Genomic DNA, 9,186 nt, shown 5'->3' on the forward strand with positions numbered 1-9,186 from the left:
ATGATTTCTGGCTTTTTGATCACATGCACAATGAAGCTGCCTGTTAGTCCACTGGCACATTGTAATTGTGCTTATCGTTCTGAGACTTAAGCGTAAGGTATTTTAATGACTTGGTGTGGCTTCCTATCCTGGATAATAACAAATTATAAATCAGCCTGTAATTAAATCAGCAAAGGGCTCCGGACACTAACACTTTTCAAGCAAAGCTACCATCTTCATTAGGTGCCTCAACGGTGGGAATCTTACCTTTTAAGGCTTTTGTGTGTGTGTTTTTGGTGGCATTTAGAAAGCTGCAGGAATTCAACAAATATTAAATTACTTTAATATTGAAATAGGTTTACATTGGTTTATGTCCATTTAAATGCTAAAATTAATCTTAGTGTGATAAGAAAGAAACCGGAGACATCAAACAAGCAGAGCAAGTCTTTATTTTCTTTGCCTTGTTAAAGCTGTGACCTGAAAGGTTAGTTCAACATGCTGAGTGCTGAGCTATCCGTTTACTCAAGTCAAGCGTAATTCCTAAGGAAGTGACTCTCATGTTTCCTAACTTGGAATCTTTCAACTAGAATCATGGAATGGTAGCATTTACTAGCTGGAAGTTACATTACATCATCTAGGTCAGTCTTCTCAAACATGCATACAAAGTAGGTTGGGATTTTCTGAAAATGAGGACTTTGATTTAGGAGGTCTAGGATGGGACCCAGATTTTGCATTTCAAACCAACTTTCACGTGATGCTGATGCTGTTGTTCCACTGATTACAATTTGAGGAGCAAAAAGTCTAGGCCTCATTTTACAAATGAATTCCAGAGAAGTGAAATGAGAATGATTTTACCATTGATCCAATGTGTTTCATTCTTTAGCATAAATGTAAAATACCATGATTTTGAAACAGAGATTGAGTGATTTCTGGTAGATGAGGGAAAACATTAACTTCACAATATTCCAAGGGTTTGTTTGTTTGTTTGTTTGTTCCATGACCTAACCACATGCTAAAATGCTCTGTATTCAGTTATTAGAGAAGCACTCAGTTATTAGAGAAGCACTTTAGCCCACACATAATTTGTCTTATCACAATCAATTAACAGGCTCACTGTAGTCCCATAGAGGCATAATAGTCTACCAACTATGATGTCATGGCATATTCTTTCTCATTTGGCAACTTTTTATTTAGTCTTAATTTTATATTTTAACTCAGTTGAATAGTTTCAAAGATGCTGGTTATGTTCTATAAAGCAATATGAGAATAGATTATTCCATCTCCTTCCTCCTTCTCAAAACTAGAACGAAAGCTTGAGATAAGAAAGGAAACAGGATGATTTTCTCTACTTTCTGACTCAGTAATTTAAAACTACAGCTCAGAGTTCCCTTGAGAGTTCGTTTAATTTATTGAATTGTTGGGGGAATTCTGCCAAAGTTTTTTATGCTTTTAATAGAATTCTAATCCTTTTAATAGTAATATTAAGAAATATTTATTCAAAGTGTGTATACTAGCTGATAACTCACTTTTGAAAATGAGCTGCATGTTAATAAACACTGACTTTATAATCATTCAAAGTGTGTATGCATGCTGATAACTCACTTTTGAAAATGAGCTGCATGTTAATAAACACTGACTTTATAATCATTCAAAGTGTGTATGCATGTGAAGGGGACACCCAGTATATACTAATTATCAGGTCCCTGGTCTCTCTATTCCTCTAGGAAAGCTAGGAAAGGGAGGAAACAGAATGAAACATAGGCCTAATAGCTTCTTATTTTAAACAGGAATTATCTAAACACACTTATTACTTATTATCTAAGTAATATTAATAAACATCTTCTCCATGTCCACTAGGTACAAGGCTCTACATTTCGTACAATAAAGTGTAAAATCTAAAATTCTCCCAAGTCTAGTTGGAGTAGTCTACTTAGGAAGGCCACACATAAACCTGTGACAAATAATAATTCAAGATTATATAACATTCCAAAGCAATAGGGCAGTACAAAGAGATTGCTAATTTTGTGGAAGAGCAAGTACTGGTAAAATCTATAGAAATTCAGAGAAAGGAGTAATTATGTACAGCCAGGATGGAGATTTTTAAAAAAAATCTCTGATAGCAGTTATCTCAGAAGATAAGTGTGCTATGAAACCAAAGCATTGTCTTTCATCTGGAAAGGGCCTTATCAAGGACTAACTGGAAAAAAATGCTTTATCAAGGACTAACTGAAAAAATCCTTTGTTAACTTGTAATAGTTAGAATGTAAATTCAAAGAGACCTGGGACCCTCTGGTAAATTTACATAAGATAGGCCACAAGCTGCTATTTAGCCTTCCAACATCTGCATTTTCTTACTGACAAGTGAGGGGGTCTATGATCTCAAAAACCCATTTCAGTCTAAACTGTAAGATTCTGGGATCCCTTGGAAACTTTTGATTTGAAAAATTCACTAGACTGTGAGTTTCATGTATAAAACTTCCCCAACACCTAGCAAAGTCTACTGCACTTGGTATTTGTTGGTTAACAATAGGAATCTTCAATCAGCTTTTCATTCATTGACCGTGTTTGTTGAGGATTTACTGTCATAGTCCCATGGAAGACACGGAAGTAGGAAACAAGAGTTTCCTTCAAGGAGCGCACTTAGTAGCCATGTGCCAATGTTGATTTAGAAATTCATAATAAGAGCCAAGATAATTCAATGGAAGAAATAATACGGGTTTTGTTTTTTTGTTTGTTTGTTTTAGTAAATGATGCTGGAATAATTGAATATCCATATATAAGGGAATAAAGTTGGAGCCTTACCTAAACCATTTACAAAATTAACTTAAAACGGATCCAAGTCCAGCTGTTGTGGCTCAGTGATTGAGTGTCGACCTATGAACAGGAGGTTATGGTTCGATTCCCAGGTGTGGGTCAGGGAACATGTCCGAGTTGTGGGCTCGATCCCTGGTGAGGGGCATAGAGGAGGCTGCCAATCAATGATTCTCTCTCATCATTGATGTTTCTATCTCTCTCTCTATCTAAATGTGAGAGCTAAAATGATAAAACTTCCTCTCTGAAATCAATAAAAAAAATTATTTTTTAAAATGGATCAAAGATCTAAATGTAAGAGCTAAAATTATAAAACTTAGAGGAAACATAGTAGTAAATCTTTGTAACCTTTTATTAGGCAATGGTCTCTTAGACTGCACACCAAAAGCACATATAACAAAAGAAAAAAGAAAATTGAACTTCATAAAAATTAAAAATGTTGGTATTTCAAAGAACACCATCAAGAAAGTCAAAAGTCATCTCACAGAATTGGAAAATACATTTGCAAATCATATCTCTGATAAGGGAATAGGATTCAGATGAATAAGTAACTTGTACAACTAAACAATAAAAAGGCAAATAACTCAATTTCTCTTTGTGGACAAAGGATTTGAATAGATTTTCTCCAAAGAGGACATAAAAATGGCCAATGAAAAATATTCATCATTAGTCATTAGGGAAATGCAACTCAAAATCACAATGAGAATCCACTTCACACCCACAAGGTTGACTATAATCAAAGAGAGATAATAACAAATGCTGGTGAAGATGTGCAGAAATTGGAATCCCCTCATATTCAGGTGGGAATGTAAAGTAGTACAGCTGCATTGGAAAACAGTTCGATGATTCTTCAAGATGTTGTACACAGTTACTGTATGATTCAACAATTCTACTCCTGGTTATATAACTAAGAGAATTAAAAACATGTCTGCACAAAAACTAGTACATAAATGTTCACAGAAACATTATTTGTTATAGCTAAAAAGTGAAATCAAACAAAATGACCATTGTTTGTTTGTTTGTTTGTTTTAGCAAATGATGCTGGAACAATTGGATATCTACACTAATAAAAGACAAAGATGCTAATTGACCATACCTTTGCTACACCCTAAGCCACACCCACCAGTCAATCAGAGTGACTATATGCAAATTAACCCAACCAAGATGGCGGCCGGCAGCCACGTAGCTGGAGCAAGCAGGAGGCTTGGTTGCCCGGGCGATGGAGGAAGCCAAGCTTCCCACCTGCTCTGAGCTAGTTGTGGGCTCCACTCATGGCAACAAAGTTTCAATTATAGAAGACAAACAAATCCCAGATACCTGCTTCCAGCCAGCCTCCACTGGGAGCTTGGGTGGCTGGGGGTTGTGGCCAGCCTGCAAACAGCCATCATCCCCTCACCCAGGCTGGCCACACCCTCATGGGGTGAGGGTCCCCACTGGGGGGCTTAGCCAGCCTGAAAATGGCCCTCAGCCCCTCACCCAGTCTGGCCAGGCACCCCAGTGGGGACCCCTACACTGAAGGGGATGTGGCCAGCCTACAAACAGCCATTAGCCCTCACCCAGGCTGGCCAGGCACTCCTATATAATAAAAGGGTAATATGCAAATTGACCCTAACAGCAGAAAGACTGGGAATGACTGGTCACTATGACACACACTGACCACCAGGGGGCAGACGCTCAATGCAGGAGCTGCCCCCTGGTGGTCAGTGTGCTCCCACAAGGGGAGCTCTGCTCAGCCACAAGCCAGGCTGATGGCTGCCAGTACAGCGGTGGTGGTGGGAACCTCTCCCGCATCCTCAGCAACACTAAGGATGTCCGACTGCAGCTTAGGCCTGCTCCCCACTGGCAAGTGGACATCCCCTGAGGGCTCCTGGGCTGCCAGAGGGATGTCTGACTGCCAGCTTAGGCCCAATCTCCCAGGGAGCGGGCCTAAGCCAGCGGGTGGTCATTCCCCAAGGGATCCCAGACTGAGAGAGGGCACAGGCCGGGCTGAGGGACCTCCCCGAGTGCACAAATTTTTGTGCACTGGGCCTCTAGTCCATATATAAAGGAATAAAGTTGAAGGATAGATAAACAAAATGTGGTGTTTCCACAAAATGGAATAGGGTTCATCTACAAAAAGGAATGAAGTACTGAAACATATTACAACCTTGAAAACATTAAACTAAGTAAAAGAAGGCAGACAGAAAAGATCACGTGTTATATGTTATATAAATCTTGTTTGTATCGAATGTCCACAACAGACAAATCCATAGACACAAGCCAGGAAGGGGGGAAGGGGTGATGAAAATGTTCTGGAATTAGATAGTGGCGACGGTTATACAACATTGTGAATATACATTGAGTTGTACACTTTAAACAGATGAATTTCATGTTATGTGTGAATTATATCTCAATTAAAAACAAACATCTGGTAAGTACTGTTAAAGGAATATACACAGAGTGGGTGGAGAGATTCAGCATATTAAACAGGCCAGAACTTGTGTTTTGGGGTTGGACTCTGGTTCCAAAGCTAGACCTGCGGCTTTGTGACCTTGGACAGGTTACTTAATGCCACAAAAATGAGTATCATCATCAGCAAAACGGAAGATAAGTATACCTACGTCATGGGCTTGCTGTGCAAATTAGATAGGACACTGTGTAGAACACTCAATAAGTAGTCAACAAGTATAGCCTTGTCTTTCTCCCCTCAACCTCTTCTTAATGCTATTTTAGGTGGAATTAATGTTGAGTGTAAAAGCAAAGCAGAGAAAAGGCCTCGCTGCTGACTGAATGATGAGAAAGTCAATGAGGCAGTTGGAAGCAGGGGAAGGTATTTTAGAGTCAGAAAATAAAGACCCTGAAAGCCAAGGAAGGAGCTTTGGATTTAGACTTTTATTATTTAGCCCCCAAATCAGCTGAAGTTTTAGGGAAAAGAGGAATGTGAAGATATTTGTTCTTTGGATGAGAACAGAGGAAAGGGTGGCCCAGAATAGCCAAGAACAGTAGCTCTGGGACCTCAGGAGAAGATGCAGATTCTTCACTTCATTAATATAGGCCAAGGCCTGCATCTTAGAGAACTTGATGTGGTCTACTTGCTGAAAATGAGTTCCTAATGATTATTTGATGACAGATTTTCTATATTTAATTGCTTGCACCAGCAAGTATTTTTTTTTAAATCCTCACCTGAGGATATTTTCCATTGATTTTTAGAGAGAGTGGAAGAGAGAGGGAAAGACAGAGAGAAGCATTGATGTAAGAGAAACACATCAGTTGGTTGCCTCCTGCACATTCCCCAACCAGGGCCCAGGCCAGGGAGGAGCCTGCAACTGAGGTACGTGCCTTTGACCAAAATCAAATCTAGGATCCTTTAGTCCGCAGGCTGATGCTCTATCCACTGAGCCAAACGGGCTAGGGTCACCAGCAAGTATTTTTTTTTAATACATTTTTATTGAGTTCAGAGAGGAAAGAAGAGGGAAAGAGAGATAGAAACATCAATGATGAGAGAGAATCATTGACTGTCTGCCTCCTGCACACTCCCCACTGGGGATCAAGCCCACAACCCAGGCATGTGCCCTTGACTGGAATCGAACCTGGGACCCTTCAGTCTGCAGGCCGACGCTCTATCCACCGCGCCAAACCAGCTAGGGCCACCAGCAAGTATTTTGATAAAACCAAACCTTCGATGATTCCAGCAAAAGACGGTACTTATTGTGGGAGCAGTGCAATATCCAGTCTGAGCACTACGTGGCAAAATTGAAAGCGTTTGTTCTAATTTTGACTCAAGCAGGTTATGTAACTTGCTCTGTATTTACTTCCCTTTCAGAGAACAAATGACAACTTTAATCTGACTTCAAACTATTATGAAAATAAATAAACATTTCAAAGCTCTTTGAAGTTCAATGATGGAAAATACCCTTTAAATCCAAAATTTCACTACATAAATAGACAGTAAATTATTATTCTTTTCCTGAATCAATTTTTAGTGTAAACCCGCCCCCCCCCACCCCCGCCCCGGTCTTGCCCTTGAACATTTCTACAATTACAAAAAACTTCCTGAATTCCTATTCTGAAAAAATGTCTCTACAGTATATTGCAGTAGGAGTAAGCCCTAAATACATGCACATAGTGCATTGTGGTTATACAACACATTGACAAATACGATCACATTTAGATTAATTGATTTTTCCCAAAAGTTCATCTGGTAAAAATTACTGTTATCTCTGCTTTAGTGATAATCAACTTGGTATTCAGAGAGGTTAAATGAATTGCCGAAGATCACTGGCTGGAAATGCACAGTGCCAGTTCTTAAACTCAGCTTTTTAACTCCAAATTTCTAGCCCTGCTAATCTTCCTGCATTAAACTAGACAAAGATTTACACACACACACACACACACACACACACACACACAAAAATATATATTCCATACCTGTCACAGAGAATGGATTGCTTCTGGGTTCTTAAATATACCATATTGAGACAAAGGACATTTATTGTAGATTAAGATTAAATAGTATGGTATTAGCTAAGAGAAAATTACAGCTTTTACATATTTTATTTCCATAAAACTACTTCAAATAAGTAACGCAAGCATTTCTCAAAATATGTCAACGTTACAAAATTACTTAACAGAAATCATTTTTCAATCAATATATATTGTACTATGCTTAGTATAGTATATAGTGTATTTAAAATACCACATAGCAATAATAGTCTATCCTTCAGCTGAAGAATTTAATCAGGGGATAAAACTTCATAATACTTAAACTAGGTTAGAAATGTATTAAATGCTTTTAGGGGTATATTTTATGATATTTTGGCATTTTGGTGGTATTACTGACAGAACAAAGACTGCCCCTCCCGGAGCTAGCTGACTCCTAGAGATAGCAAATGACTCCCTGTGAATGTGCTTTCCATATAAAAACCAACCAATCCAAAACTCATATCCCCAACCACCTCCTTTAGCTAACTCCCACACACCAACTCAATATTTTCTGCTGCCCTAAATCACCCCAGGGCACTGGACCACTAGAGACCACCCCTATGGATTGGAGTCTACCAACATTATTGAAACTGTCCAATCCCAAATTTGCTCAAACTTTCTTTTTTCCCCCTTCTTTTTTTTCTTTATTTTTGTTTTTATTTATCTATTATTTATCTATTTATTATGTTTTAAAATCTTTACTGTTGAGAATATTACAGATGTCCTTCCTTTTTTCTTCCCATTGCCCCCCTCTATCCAGTTCCTGCCCTGCCCTGCCCCAGGCCTTTGCCACCCCCCTTCCCTCTGAGATTCGTCAGTCTGTTTCATGTTTCCATGCCTCTGATTCTATTTTATTCATCAGTTTATTTTGTTCATTAGACTTCTTGTTCATTTATTTTGATTTTTAGATTCAATTGTTGGTAGATATGTATTTATTGTTCATATTTTTTATTGTCAGTTCTTCTTCTTCTTCTTCTTCTTCTTCTTCTTCTTCTTCTTCTTCTTCTTCTACTTCTTCTTTTCCTCCTTCTCTTCTTCTTCTAACACCCTTCAACTTTTCATGTAGTACTGGTTTGGTGGTGATGAACTCATTTAGCTTTTTCTTGCCTGTAAAGCTCTTTATCTGACCTTCAATTCTAAATGATAGCTTTGCTGTGTAGAGTAATCTTGGTTGTAGGTCCTTGCTATTCATCACTTTGAATATTTCTTGCCACTCCCTTCTGGTCTGCAAAGTTTCTGTTGAAAATGACAGTCATATGGGAGCTCCCTTGTAGGTAACTAACTGCTTTTCTCTTACTGCTTTTAAGAGCCTCTCTTTGTCTTTTGCCCTTTGCATTTTAATTATGATGTGTTTTGGTGTGGTCCTCTTTGGGTTTCTCTTGTTTGGGACTTTCTGTGCTTCCTGGACTTGTAAGTCTATTTCTTTCACCAGGGAGGGAAAGTTTTCTGTCATTATTTCTTCAAATAGGTTGTCAATATCTTGCTCTCTCTTCTCCTTCTGGAACCCCCATAATTCAAATGTTGATACACTTGAAGTTGTCCCAGAGGCTTCTTACACTATCTTCATATTTTTGGATTCTTTTTTCTTTTTGTTCTTCTGATTGAGTGTTTTTTGCTTCCTCATATTCCAAATCATTGATTTGATTCTCAGAATTCTCTACTATTGAATCACTGATTATTCTTTATTTCAGTTAGTGTATGCTTAATTTCTGACTGGTCTTTTCTTATGTCTTTGACATTCTCACTAAGATCCTTGAATATCTCACTAAGTCCATTGAATCTCTCATTAAGTCCCGTGAAGTAAGTTTCTTGAGTTAAAAATATATTTTATTGATTTTTTACAGAGAGGAAGGGAGAGGGATAGAGAGTTAGAAACATCGATGAGAGAGAAGCATCGATCAGCTGCCTCCTGCACACCCCCTACTGGGGATGTGC

This window comes from Myotis lucifugus, unplaced genomic scaffold (genome assembly GCF_000147115.1).
Source record: "Myotis lucifugus unplaced genomic scaffold, Myoluc2.0 scaffold_53, whole genome shotgun sequence".
NCBI lineage: Eukaryota > Metazoa > Chordata > Mammalia > Chiroptera > Vespertilionidae > Myotis > Myotis lucifugus.